This window comes from Elephas maximus, chromosome 6 (genome assembly GCF_024166365.1).
Source record: "Elephas maximus indicus isolate mEleMax1 chromosome 6, mEleMax1 primary haplotype, whole genome shotgun sequence".
Lineage (NCBI taxonomy): Eukaryota > Metazoa > Chordata > Mammalia > Proboscidea > Elephantidae > Elephas > Elephas maximus.
Window position 1 is genome coordinate 118,670,146 of NC_064824.1, and position 13,346 is coordinate 118,683,491.

The following is a 13,346-nucleotide window of genomic DNA, read 5'->3' on the forward strand; positions in this document are numbered from 1 at the left end:
GCAGTTTTTTTTTTCCCCCTCATCAGATTAGCAGTCACACGGGGAAAAGGGCCATCGATAGGTCCAGAGGCAGCCTAATGGCACGAAAATAGTCACAGCCTCGATTATATTGTAACTTGTCATCAGGACAGTTTGAAAGAGTCTGTTTAGTTAAAACAGCCTTTGAGTGTTGGTTTCTGAGTCCCTGGCTCCAGAAAGGTAAAGTGGAACCTAAGACATTGCTTCTGGTACAGCTGTTATAAGGCATTACAGGAATCACAGAGTCAGAGCAGAGCTAGAGGATTAAAAACAGGGAAAGGCTACCTGCTTTTCAGGGTTAGAACATGCAACGTTTCCTTTGTTCACTCAAGGTGATTTGCCGTTCTGTGTATTCCAGGTCTGTGAGGATGCTACGTGCTGTTCAAACCTATCGAGTTGTGTGGCATTCTAAGTAGACAACTGAGGAGGAAACACTCTTTTATTCATCCCTGGGAAGGCTTTCCCAATTAAAAACCAACCAAGCCAGCAAACAACCCAAAAATCCCACATTCAAAGGACCTGAACGCCACTATCTCTATAATCCCATTTTGTGGGAACATATGAATCTGTTTGAAAACATGCGCTTTTCAAATCCAAAGAGAGAAGAGGGTATGATTGTTTCCTGGCAAATCCAGGGCATTATAATGAGCTGAATATTTTAAAAACACTTAATAAGTTCACTTTCCCCTTGGAGAATAATAAGGCATAAAGGAAGGGAAGGGCCCCCCCTTTAGCTTTCATAACGGATGTTCCCCCACGAGTCCTGTTATGACTGATTCAGGAAGGAGGAGATCCTTGCTGCCAAAGCCGAAGGGGCTGCTGGGGAGGCGGTTTGCTCTGCTGCTTTAAGTCAGCGTGATATTGTACTTGCTGGGGAGCTGAGTGGTGGCTCATAGGAGGGGCAGTGTCTCTCTCATTAGTGGTCAATGGCTCTGGCCTTGAATTGCCCCCTTTGGAAAGGGCTAATGAGAGCTGTTGTAACCATTGGGGTGAGGATGGAGGCTTGGATGGGCTGCGACGAACCCACCTTCTATGCAAATCCATGGAAAGATGTTCAGTGCTTAAAAAGAAATGGAACCTGTTGTTAGTTGGTAGTTGCCGTTCAGTTGGCTCTGACTCATGATGACCCCACCCATATACAACAAAACAAAACCTAGCCTGGTCCTGTGCCATCTTCACGATTATTGGTATGCTCCAGTCCATTGCTGTGGCCAGTGTGCAGTTTGAATGTCTTCCAACCTCGGGGGCTCACCTTCCAGCACTATGTCGTTGTTGTTCGTTGCTGACAAGTCGATTCCCACTCATGGCTATCTCACATGTACAGAGTAGGACAACCCTCCATAGGGTTTTCAAGGCTGTGACTTTTTGGAAGCAGATTGCCAGGCTCGTCTTGCAAGGCTTCTCTGGGTCATTTTGAAATGCCAACCTTTTGGCTAGTAGTTGAGCAATTAACTGTTTGCGCCACCCTTTTCAGAACTGTATCAGGCAATATTTTGTTATGATCTATAGGGTTTTCATTGGCTAATTTTTGGTAAATGGTCAGGCCTTTCTTCATAGTCTAACTTAATCTGGAAGCGCTGCTAAAGCCTGTTCAGGATAGTTGACCCTGGCATTTGAAATACCAGTGGCATAGCTTCCACCACCATAGCAACACGCAAGCTACCACAGTACGACGGACTGACAGACAGGTAGTGGAATGGAAACATAACTGATCCTAACAGGTCCAGGAGTTGCTGACTGTTGGGATCCTAGGGTTAGATGTGTATTCCTGTTTGAACAAAGCTCTCTGTCCCCTGCTAAAGGTAGACCCCACCGTTAGGGGTGCAGACAGAGCCTGTGGTATAGAGGCTTGTGATAGATCCAATGCAAGGAAAGTTTCTCATCGGAAGGACTGTGGAACAAAATGTTTTAGGATTGTCACCATTTGCAGACTGTATGTGTGAGGAGATTACTTTCTGTAACACTGGATCCTGGAGGAGAAGGTCTTGTTCAGCCACCTGGCCACTGAAATGGCTTCGTTTGCTCTGACAGGGATCAAGCTTTGCTGATGGTCAGTTTGGTTTAATAACTAGGAAGACCTGAAGTTCATAGACACTTCCCAAAAGGAGGCTTATAGATTTTTAACTTATGTGATGTAAGCCTGAGTGTTACAGGCAAGAATTTGTCTTCTCCCCCAACTCTGGCAGAAGGGAAGTTGGGGCAGAGTCTCTGCACCTGCTTCTGTCCAGGAAGCCTTGCTACTGTAAGCTCTGTATCCCTGGCTTAAAAAAAAAGCCCATTGCTGTGAGTCAGAACCCTATTATAGGATAGAGTAGAACTGCCTCATAGGGTTTCCAAGGAGCAGCTGGTGGATTCAAACTGCCAACCATTTGGTTAGCAGCCGAGCTCTTAACCACTATACCATCAGGGCTCCCCGTATCCCTGGGCTATATAGTATGAAAATCTATAGCTGTGCATGTATGTGACTTGTCACTATTTGTAATGTTGCAAACAACCTCTCCATTTTAATTCTGTTCGTTGTAATTAGTATGAGAGAAAAGACTTACATTAATCCAAGAACAGAAAACAAATCTACCAATTTTTCTGAAACTTGGGTTTCACCAGAGTCTAATGTGATGGCTAAACTGTAAATTAATCACATTAAAAAAAAAAGTAGTGAATTGAGTTAGAACTACAGTAATACTGTTTTTAACTTTTTTATTTTGATATAATTTTATATTTATAGCAAAGTTGTAAGAATTCTTCAAAGTTTTCTTAGATTCCTTTTACCTCAATTCCCTAATTATTAATATTGTTCCACTTTTGTGCCACTTTTGTTTTAGTTCTCTAGCTCTCTGTCTCTCTCTCTGTTTTTTTCGCTGTTTGAGAAAAAGTTGCAGACATGATGCTTCTTTACCCACAAATTTTTCAGTGTGAATTTTCTAAAACTAAGGGTATTCTCTTATATAACCACAGTGCATCTCAAAATCAGAAAATTAATATTAGCACAACTATTTGATCTATAGACCTTACTCAAATTTTGCCAATTGTCCCAATAATGCGCTTTATAAGCAAAAAACAAAAAAAAAACCCCATTGCTGTTGAGTCGATTCCAACTCATAGCAACCCTATAGGACAGAGTAGAACTGCCCCATAGTTTCCGAGGAGCGCCTGGTGGATTCAAACTGCCGACCTTTTGGAGTGCAGCCGTAGCACTTAACCACTATACCACCGGGGTTTCCAATGCCATTTATAGCAAAATAAAATCCTAGATCCTGCACTGCATTCAGTTGTTAGATCTCTTTAGCCTCCTTTATCTGCAACCATTTCTTAGCCTTTTCTTCAAAGTAATACACATTTAAAAGCAATGAGGTAGGTTAAAGAAGAGACTCAAATATTATTAAGGCCACCAGTTTTCTTTAATATTTATAAGACGATTCCATAGTAATAGAATTTTTAGGTGATTACATGGTCACCCTCTTTAAGACTACATTTCCCAGATGACCTTGCCTCTAGATATGACAATTGACCTAAAATCTTAAGCAATGGAAGTGAGTGGAAGTAATGTGCACAGTTTCTAGATCAAGCCCTTAAAGGGGAAGAATGGGATAAGGATGTGATGGTGGTAGCAGCAGTAGCCATTTTGGGCTATGTCACTGATTAACAAGATAGTCCTGAATGACGGTGAAGCAGGCTTAGCAGCTCTTAGCTATCTATCTGATCGCTCTCATCCCCTTCATGCATCTCTAAAATTTAAAATTAAAACAAACAAAAACCAACCATACATAGCTACCATACCATTATCACACCTTATAAAACGAACAATAATTACTGAATTTTATCATATATTTATAGCCTGGCTTTTTACATGAGAGGAAAACACAATTCTATCTCCTATAAATCATTATTATTTTGTGTCTCTTTCTTGCAACAGCTTCACCAGTCACCTGACCAATACAATTTTCTAAACCACTATTTAAAGGATTGCTCAAATCTCCGAAAATATTTCTGCCAAAAGAGAGGGGGGAAAAAAAGCAGAAAATTTTCACTGTAACATTTTTACAATGAAGTTGAACTTGTAAAGAAATTTTATATTGGTAATTTTATCAGGACTGGGAAATTTTGCCCCCTTATGCTTTTTTATGCTTTTTTATATCAGGGTGCCCTCAGCAGTTCGAATCCACCAGCTGCTCCTTGGAAACCCTATGGGGCAGTTCTGCTCTGTCCTATAAGGTCACTGTGAGTCAGAATGGACTGCACAGCGATGGGTTTCGGTTTTTTTTGCTTTTATTTAGTTTTTTTTTTCCAGTCATTATATTTTCTCATTTGCAGTGGTGTCAGTCAAAGCTGTATTCTTTGTGAAAATTACAAACCTGTCTTTGTTATGCAAATTTAAGGTCTTAGAGGATTCTTTGTAAAGATTTGCTCCTGCAATTTTGCTATGTTGGCATCAGGTGGCAGTAGAGTTATGCGTGTTCTGAGTGCCTGGGGTTGTGTAAGAAGAGATTCACTGGTGACATTAATTAACATGAGTTTCTGAGGTAAAACACTGGTCAAAAATACAATTTATTTCCTTAAAAAAATAGTACAAATGCAAGAAAATTGACTTCACAGAAAATACAGACAGATAGCTTGTATATATTTTTTGGGTGTGTGTTCTAAGCATAAGTGTGCATAACCATGTTAAAACATGGCCTTGATATTAGACAGGCAGAAAGACTTTATTTTCCATTTTCTGTTTCTCACAGAATCACTCTTATTAATACCTCCTTCTTTTAACTGCCTCCTCCAAGTAAGGGGGTTCTCTCTCTCTCATAATCTAGACAAAGAGTAACCTTTCTGGTTAACTAAAATGGACTAGAATTAAACTTTTCAACTTTTTGCTAAAATTTTTCTCTGATGTCTAAAAATACAGGAAAAGGGAAGAAACTGTAAAATGACTCTTCAATGCTTTTAAAATCCTGTGTTTCCCCGATCAAACTGCATATGATATTTAACCACTTAGAATTCTTCCCAAATTTCCCCTCCCATAAATTAACTCAGCTTGGGAAACTACTTGACTGAATCTGCATACAATAGTGTTTTACTTAATTAATAGTCTTGCTTAGCATCTGAGTTGTCAAAGGTAGCACCCAGGAAGAAGACAGAAAATGGAAACAGAAATCGAATAGAATTTGGATTAGCTCTTGTTACTTGTATAAAGATAAATTACTTCATGAGATTGGCTCTTTACCACCCACAGGGGCCGCAAGAGAGGGGGAGAAGGGAGTTTTCCGGGTGTCCGAGAGAAGGTGCAAAAAAACGAGGAGTGTCTTGGATATAAGGGGAAGGATAAACCCGGGGTAATTATGTTGCTTGATCTCTTTCCGGTGCTGTTATGTCATTGTATATGAGATTAGGGGTGCTTTCTTCCCTGACGTACTTTATGTGGAATTACTAGTGTTAATTGGACTAGAAATAGCTATTATAAATGTTAGGTGTGCAATTTATAAGTTCAGGTTATGAGATCATTGCAGGAAATCAGAAAATAAAATTTGCAGCTCTTTGTCCTACTCAGGGGCAAAAATATCCCTGGAAAGCTGTTTCCTGTTATAGGCGGATCTAAACTTAGAGTCGTGGTCGGCTCTGCTCACAACATATGTATATGACCAGTTGCCATCAAGTTGATTCTGACTCGTAGTGACCCTATATGACAGAGTAGAACTACCCCAGGGTTTCCAAGGAGTGGCTTGTGGATTTGAACTGCCAACCTTTTGGTTAGCAGCCAAGCTTTTAACCATGGTGCCACTTGGGCTCCATTTATTTATATATGTGTGTGTGTATACATACATATGTATATATCCCATCAAAGGACAATATTAGAAAAAGACAATGTGGCCCCAAATCAAATGAGTGAGTCGTTCATTCATTCATGAAAGGTTTATTGAACATCTACCATGTGTCTCATACTGTATTAAGTGATGTGAAGTCAAAAATTGAAAAGATACGGTTTCTACTTCCCTAGGGCTCAGTTTCTTCGTGCAATACATATTTAACAGCAAATAGAATAGACTGAGAGACTCAAAATAGTATCAAGGCTACCAGTCTTCCATTAATTCTCATTTTCTTTTACAGTATGAATCACTGAGCTATATAGTAAATGATTAGTCTTTGTTATAGTTTTTCTGGAATACAAAAAAAAAGATTAAGGGGAATACTTTTTTTTTTTATTGTGCTTTAGATGAAGACTTACAGAGCAAATTAGTTTCCCATTAAACATTTAATACACATATCGTTTTGTGACATGGGTTGCCAACCCCACAACATGTCAACACTCTCCCCTTCTCGACCCTGGGTTCCCCCATTATCAGCTTTCCTGTCCCCATCTGCCCCCTCATCCTTGCCCTGGGCCGCTGTGCCCATTTTAGTCACTTTTGTTTTATGGACCTGTCTGATCTTTGGCTGAAGGGTGAATCTCAGGAGTGACTTCAGTACTGAGTTAAAAGAGTGTCCTCGGGCCATACTCTCAGGGTTTCTCCAGTCTCTGTTAGACCAGTAAATCTGGTCTTTTTTTTTTTTTTTTAATAACTTTTATTAAGCTTCAAGTGAACGTTTACAAATCCAATCAGTCTGTCACATATAAGTTTACATACATCTCACTCCCTACTCCCACTTACTCTCCCCCTCTTGAGTCAGCCCTTTCAGTCTCTCCTTTCTTGACAATTTTGCCGGCTTCCCTCTCTCTCTATCCTCCCATCCCCCCTCCAGACAAGAGTTGCCAACACAATCTCAAGTGTCCACCTGATATAATTAGCTCACTCTTCATCAGCATTTCTCTCCCACCTGCTGACCAGTCCCTTTCATGTCTGATGAGTTGTCTTCGGGGATGGTTCCTGTCCTGTGTCAACAGAAGGTCTGGGGAGCATGGCCTCCGGGATTCCTCCAGTCTCAGTCAGACCATTAAGTTTGGTCTTTTTATGAGAATTTGGGGTCTGCATCCCACTGATCTCCTGCTGCCTCAGGGGTTCTCTGCTGTGCTCCCTGTCAGGGCAGTCATCGATTGTGGCCGGGCACCAACTAGTTCTTCTGGTCTCAGGATGATGTAGGTCTCTGGTTCGTGTGGCCCTTTCTGTCTCTTGGGCTCTTAGTTGCCGTGTGGGCTTGGCGTAATCTGGTCTTTTTTTGTGAGTTAGAATTTTGTTCTACATTTTTCTCCACTCTGTCTGGGACCCTCTATTATAATCCCTGTCAGAGCAGTTGGTGGTGGTAGCTGGGCACCATCTAGTTGTGCAGGACTCAGGTCTGACGGAGGCTGTGGTAGTTGTGGGCCGTTAGTCCTTTGGACTAATCTTTCCCTTGTGTCCTTGGTTTTCTTCATTCTCCCTTGCTTCAGATGGGGTGGAGCATCTTAGATGGCCACTTACAAGCTTTTAAGACCCTAGATGCTACCCACCAAAGTAGGATATACAACATTTTCTCTATAAACTGTGTTGTGCCAAGTGAGGTAGATATCCCCCAAGATCAAGGTCATAAGGCGACAGTTTTTAAAGCTTAGAACTGAGACTCAGCTATGATATCACTCAGACCCCAAAATGGGCAACTTTTTGGAAATGACAAATCTCCCTCTAACAGGAAGCAGCATTCCTGGGACACTTTTGCCCTGGGTAGGTAAAATTTGGTAGAATTTCCCCACTCTCAATTTTTTTTTCTTTCTTTCTAGTTGCTTTTTTTTTTTTTTTTAAAGATGTTAATACATTTAGACCTCACAACAATGCTACTCAGTTTTATTTCTGTCCCCATTTTATATATGAGAAAACTGGTGCCCAAATGGATAAATAACTTGTCCCAAGATCACACAGCTAGCAAGGGCCAGCCAGGGTCCAAACACAGACAGCTGGGCTCCAGGGTCTATCCTTTTAACAACTTTTCTATAAATTTATGGTCTTAAGTGGTTAAGTGGGTGGAGGGAGGCTGTCCGTGACAAGGAACACAGCCCCCATTTTGGAATTTCTCTTCAGTTTGACTAAGCGATCGAGGAATTCACCATACAGTAGGGGAGCTAGGCATATCTACAAATAGCTACGGTGAAAGACAGGAAGGAACCACTGCTATAGGAGGCTGAGAGAGAGCTCTGTGAGCGCAGAGGGAGCCAGAAGAGAGATTTTGTCATGTTTTTAGTGATTGAAAAATCTCATCTGGATATGACAGTTGATTCTGTCCTTGTTGGATAGAACTTTTGTTGCTCCTATTACTTGGAATGGGCAATCCTTTGTTCTACCTTTGTTGGGTAAGCTCCCCTTCGCCCCTATTATTTGGGGCTGGAGTCCCTGGGTGGTATAAACAGTTAAGCACTTGGCTACTGACTGAAAGTTTGGTAGTTTGAATCTGCCCAGAGGCACCTCGGAAGAAAGGCCTGGAGATCTACTTCTGAAAGGTCATGACCATGGAAAACCCTATGGAGCACAGCTCTACTGTGCCACAGATAGGGTTGCCATGAGTCAGACTTGACTTTCCAACAACTAGTTTGGGTGTTATTTTTAGTTTTTGGCTTATCTTTACTAGTATCAACAACCAGAAACTTTGTAGTTTGTGCTTGGGTTGACATTTTTGTCCTCAACCTAATGGTGACTCTATTTTGTCACCTTTATTCAGCTTAGAGGGTTTCAGAGCATGCAGTTCTACCCAGCTGGATAAGTAACTTGGCTTATTTTACTCCCTTCTGAAGTTGAGCAACTTCTGCACAGGGGTAGCGCTGTTTAGCTGGAGGCTGCAGACCTTGCCTAGGGCCAGGTGCTCACATAGCGGGTACTCAAAAATGAGTGTTTATGGGATGAGTGAAACATAATTAACTCTGGGAATGAGTAAAGAAAAACCCATCTATTTTATCATATTGCTCAGTCCAATACACTTTTGACATCCTACTCTCTTAATGAGGACGGAAGCTGTTCATTAATACATTAACCATTAAGTTGAGAACGCAAATGTCAATATAGACACAGGCTGTTAATTTGCTGGTCACTGATGCAGCCAGTGCCTGAAGGACCTCAGACACTGCTTATATGTTAAACAGCAGGGAACTGAAACATGGGCTGCAGAGGTGGATCTAAGGTATGACAGGTATGGCACGTGCTCTGCGTGCCACTTGAAGGAGGTGCCACCGATCAGTTTCTATGAACCATGGTAGTTTCCATGGCCCGCTGTAAGTGATCATTCAGCAAGTTAAAACTAATACTTTCCTATTTGAGAGCCTTTGTGGGTCAAGGCAGACCGTGTGATCTTGCTCTGCCAATTGTAGAAAGAGAAAAAACTGAAAAAAAAAAAAATGACTTTGAGCACATCATAGACCAATTTTCATCAGTGAAAGCAAGGAAGGTGCAGTTGTAATTTTCATGTAGTTCTGTAACGTGCTAAGTAAAAGATTAACGAGCTTGGCTTGTCTTTTTGAACTGATATCGTGGTAAATGTATCTAAAAGATGGGTGTCAGATGTTGGGACAGGGGTGCAGAGGCAGAGCAAGGGGAGGGCAGAGCTGGGTACTTGCCTCTGGGCACAAGTCCAAGGGGATGCCAGATGAGGTGTGGAATGACATTCTGAGGCGCCACAGACATTAAAGGCGCCCAACTGAGGCGGCCGGACAAGAGGTGGGGAAGGCATTTCTGCTGACCAATTACCTCTATCAACATGTAGTCATCTTGAACTTGGAGTGGGGTGGGGAGGCGCAATTTAGGGACTATGCCTCTGCAGGGGTGCAATTTTAGTGCTTGCCATAGGCGCTGTTTTCTGCAGCTACACCTCTGGGAGGAGGCACTGAGCTCAAGCAACTAGATGGAGTTGTCCAAAGCAAGATTTTCTTCCGCCTTGAAAAACGGATGTTGCTTCGCATCAAACTTTGAAAATACCTAAGTGATTAGTCCTACCCTTTCCCTTTGACTGTTTTATTCCCATTTTAAAATAGATCGTAGTATTTTGTACTTGTAATTTGACCTAACGTTGCTGTGAAATAAGAGGGTGATAAAGTAAGGGAGAGGAAATCTTTGATCATCCATCATACAGGGGGAAATCTGACAGGGGCTTCAATTAACAGATGGGGCCCCGGAGAATTGCTCAGCCTGATGTGCCCGCCGTGTTCTGTCTAATTGAGTGGAGGAAGCAGCCTTCTCGGAGCCCTGGACAGCTGCCGAATGAAGCCATCCCAGGTCCGGTGAAGCTGCAATCTCTGCCACGCTTCGGGCTTTTTCGCCTACTGCTTTTGCAGGCTGCTGAGGCATGGCAGCCGAAGGATGATGGCGTTAATGTGAGACAGTGGAAAGAGCACTGGAATGAAACCTGGGAAACTCAAAGTCCAGCTGGCTTGGCAGCCACCAGTCTTGAGACTATAGAGGGGATCTGTCACCTCTCTGGGTCTCAGTTTCCTTATTTGCAACATGCATGGATGGAAGTAGATGATTTCCAGGATCTCTCTCTATTCTGACATTTACAGAGTCCTCCTTGTCATGTGGGAAAGGGGAAAGGAGCTTAAGGGATAGGTTTGGGATCCTTGCTTGGGGCATACACAATTGATATCCTAGAAAAGCAAGTTTTAAAAGTCTCTTTGGCAAATATGAAGGCCAGTGGGGAGGATTGTTGTTACTCTTATTAGGTACCATCGAGTCAGTTCCAACTCATAGCAACCGCATTTGCAACAGAACAAAACGCGGCCCCGTCCTGCACCGACCTCACAATCATTGTTATACTTGAGCCCATTGTTGGAGCCACTGTGTCAATCCATCCCATTGAGGGTATTCCTCTTTTTTGCTGACCCTCTACTTTACCCTTTTCCAGGGACTGGTCCTTCCTGATAACATGTCCAAGGTATGTGAGATGAAGTCTCGCCATCCTTGCTTCTAAGGAGCATGCTGGCTGTATTTCTTCCAAGATAGATTTGTTTGTTCTTTTGGCAGTCCATGGTGTATTCAATATTCTTCACCAACACCATAACTCAAAGGCATCAGTTCTTCTTTGGTCTTCCTTATTCATTGTCCAGCTTTCGAATGCATATGAGGCGATTGAAAACACCATGGCTTGGGTCAGGTGCACCTTAGTTTTCAAGGTGACATCTTTGCTTCATAATTCTTTAAAAAGGTCTTTTGCAGAAGCCTTACCCAATGCAATGCGTTGTTTGAATTCTTGACTGCTGCTTCCATGGGCATTGACTGTGGATCCAAGTAAAATGAAATCCTTGACAACTTCAATCTTTTCTCTATTTATCCTGATGTTGCTTATTGGTCCATTTGTGAGGATTTTTGTTTTCTTTATGTTGAGGTATAATCTATACTGAGGCTGTGATTTTTCATCTTCATCAAAAAGTGCTTCAAGTCCTTTTCACTTTCAATAAGCAAGGTTGTGCCATCTGCATAATAGAGGTTGTTAATGAGCCTTCCTCCAGTCCTGAGTCGGAAGGATGGAATGTGAAAATAGCTTTGGAAACGCATTTGAAAAACCCTTCGCCTCCCCTCCTATTTCTCCTCCCCTGCCCCCCAGACTCTATCCAATCCCTACATGACTGCTAACAGGTTCTACCTAAGGCACACATTCATTAATGCATTTATTTATTTATTTGCTTGCCTGTTGAACCATTAAGTAAAGGGCAAGGACCATATCTGTCTCATCCACTGACATATCCCCAGCACCAGTCCAGCACAATGCCTTGCCCAGGCTAGGTGGCTCCATTAATATTTGTTAAATGAATATATGCATTCAGGCATGCTTAAAACTTTTCAATGGTTAACCACAGATTTCAGTTTCCAAGGTAAAACTTCATCCTTCATCCCTACCTCCCTTCATGGTTTTGTCCTCTTCATTCTCTGCTTCCACAGCCCTCTCGCATGTTTTCTTCCAACCACGTGAGATGACCTGCAGTTCCCCCAGCCTATGACGGTGTTTAACACTTCCGTGTCCTTGTGCATGCTATGTTTTGCCAGGAATGCTTTTCTCCTGGTTTTCATTCTAGTTAACTAGACTCACTTCAAATCTCATTTCCTCTGGAAAACCTTTTCTGGCTCCTCTCCCCCATTATGATCGCAGTGTTTCTTCACTAGGCTCCCATGACATCTGACGCATGTCCCTTTTCATAGTAATTAGTATGTGATAAACCAAAAAAAACCAAATCCAGTGCCGTGGAGTCGATTCCGACTCATAGCGACCCTATAGGACAATTAGTAATTAGGATGTGATAGTGTGTGAATATTTACCACGCTGCTCCGCAGTTATTACAGTGCCTAGCACCAGAGGCAGAATAGCCAGTAAGCAATGTACACATGGGCTTTCTTGTATTTACTTACTAATCTGGAGTGCACAGTTTCACATGGTTTTCACCATATTTTTAGTAGGTGAAAAACAGGTGAATTGTGATTACAAATTAGTAAGTACAAGTAAACCCATGCGTACCTTGTTTATTGAGTAATCCATTCCTGCCTAGCACAGTGCTTAGAATATAGTAGATGCTCAAGTAATGTTTGTGGAATGACTAATTCAGTTAGTTAAGCTCTTAGCCCTCATCTCAGGCTCATATTGCTTCTACATTTTCTCTCTCTTTTTTCCATGCCAGCGATCCTGTGGCCTCAGCCTGGTTCCTTGTCTTGGGGTTCTTCCAGCCCTTAAAACTTGGCTACAGAGCACGACTCCATTCCTCAGCTCAGTTCTTGTTTGTTATCTCAGTGAAAGGTCCATAACTCCTTTTTAAAAAAATGTGTTGATCAGTCCAAGGAAATGGGGATAACAAAAATAACAACCTGGTTCTAGAAGTTTACAGATTTCTTACAGTACCTGTCTCTCACTTACCCCTCCTGCACTCATTTCTGAGATGGTAACTGGAATCTCAGCTTTTGCTCTCCTATTTACGCCCAGAGATGGAGCTCCCAAAACCTTTCCCTTCCTTTGACCCTGACTTTAAATGTCTTATGAACCCTTTCCTTCATGCTTCATGACCAGTCCCTCCTAAGCCTAGGGATATGGTTAAGGCAATGTATTAGTTATCTATTGCTGCAAAAAACAAACAAACAAAACCCCGCAAAACCTTAGCATCTTAAAAAAGCAAGCACTTATTATCTCACAAAGTTTCTGAGAGCTATGAATCCAAGAATGGCCCAGCAGTGTGGTTTTTGGCTCAGGTTGTCTCATAAACAATCACACTGTTGGTTGGGACTGTGGTCTCATCTGAAGGCTTGACTGAGAGAGAATCTTCCTCAGGTTCCCTCACATGGTTGTCAGCCCCTCAGTTCCTCACAGGCTATTGGCTGTGGGCCACCCTCAGTCCCTCACAACTTAGGCCTGCCCAAAGAGCAGCTTACATCATAGCGTAGCTTCTTTAGAAGTAACATATTATCACTTCT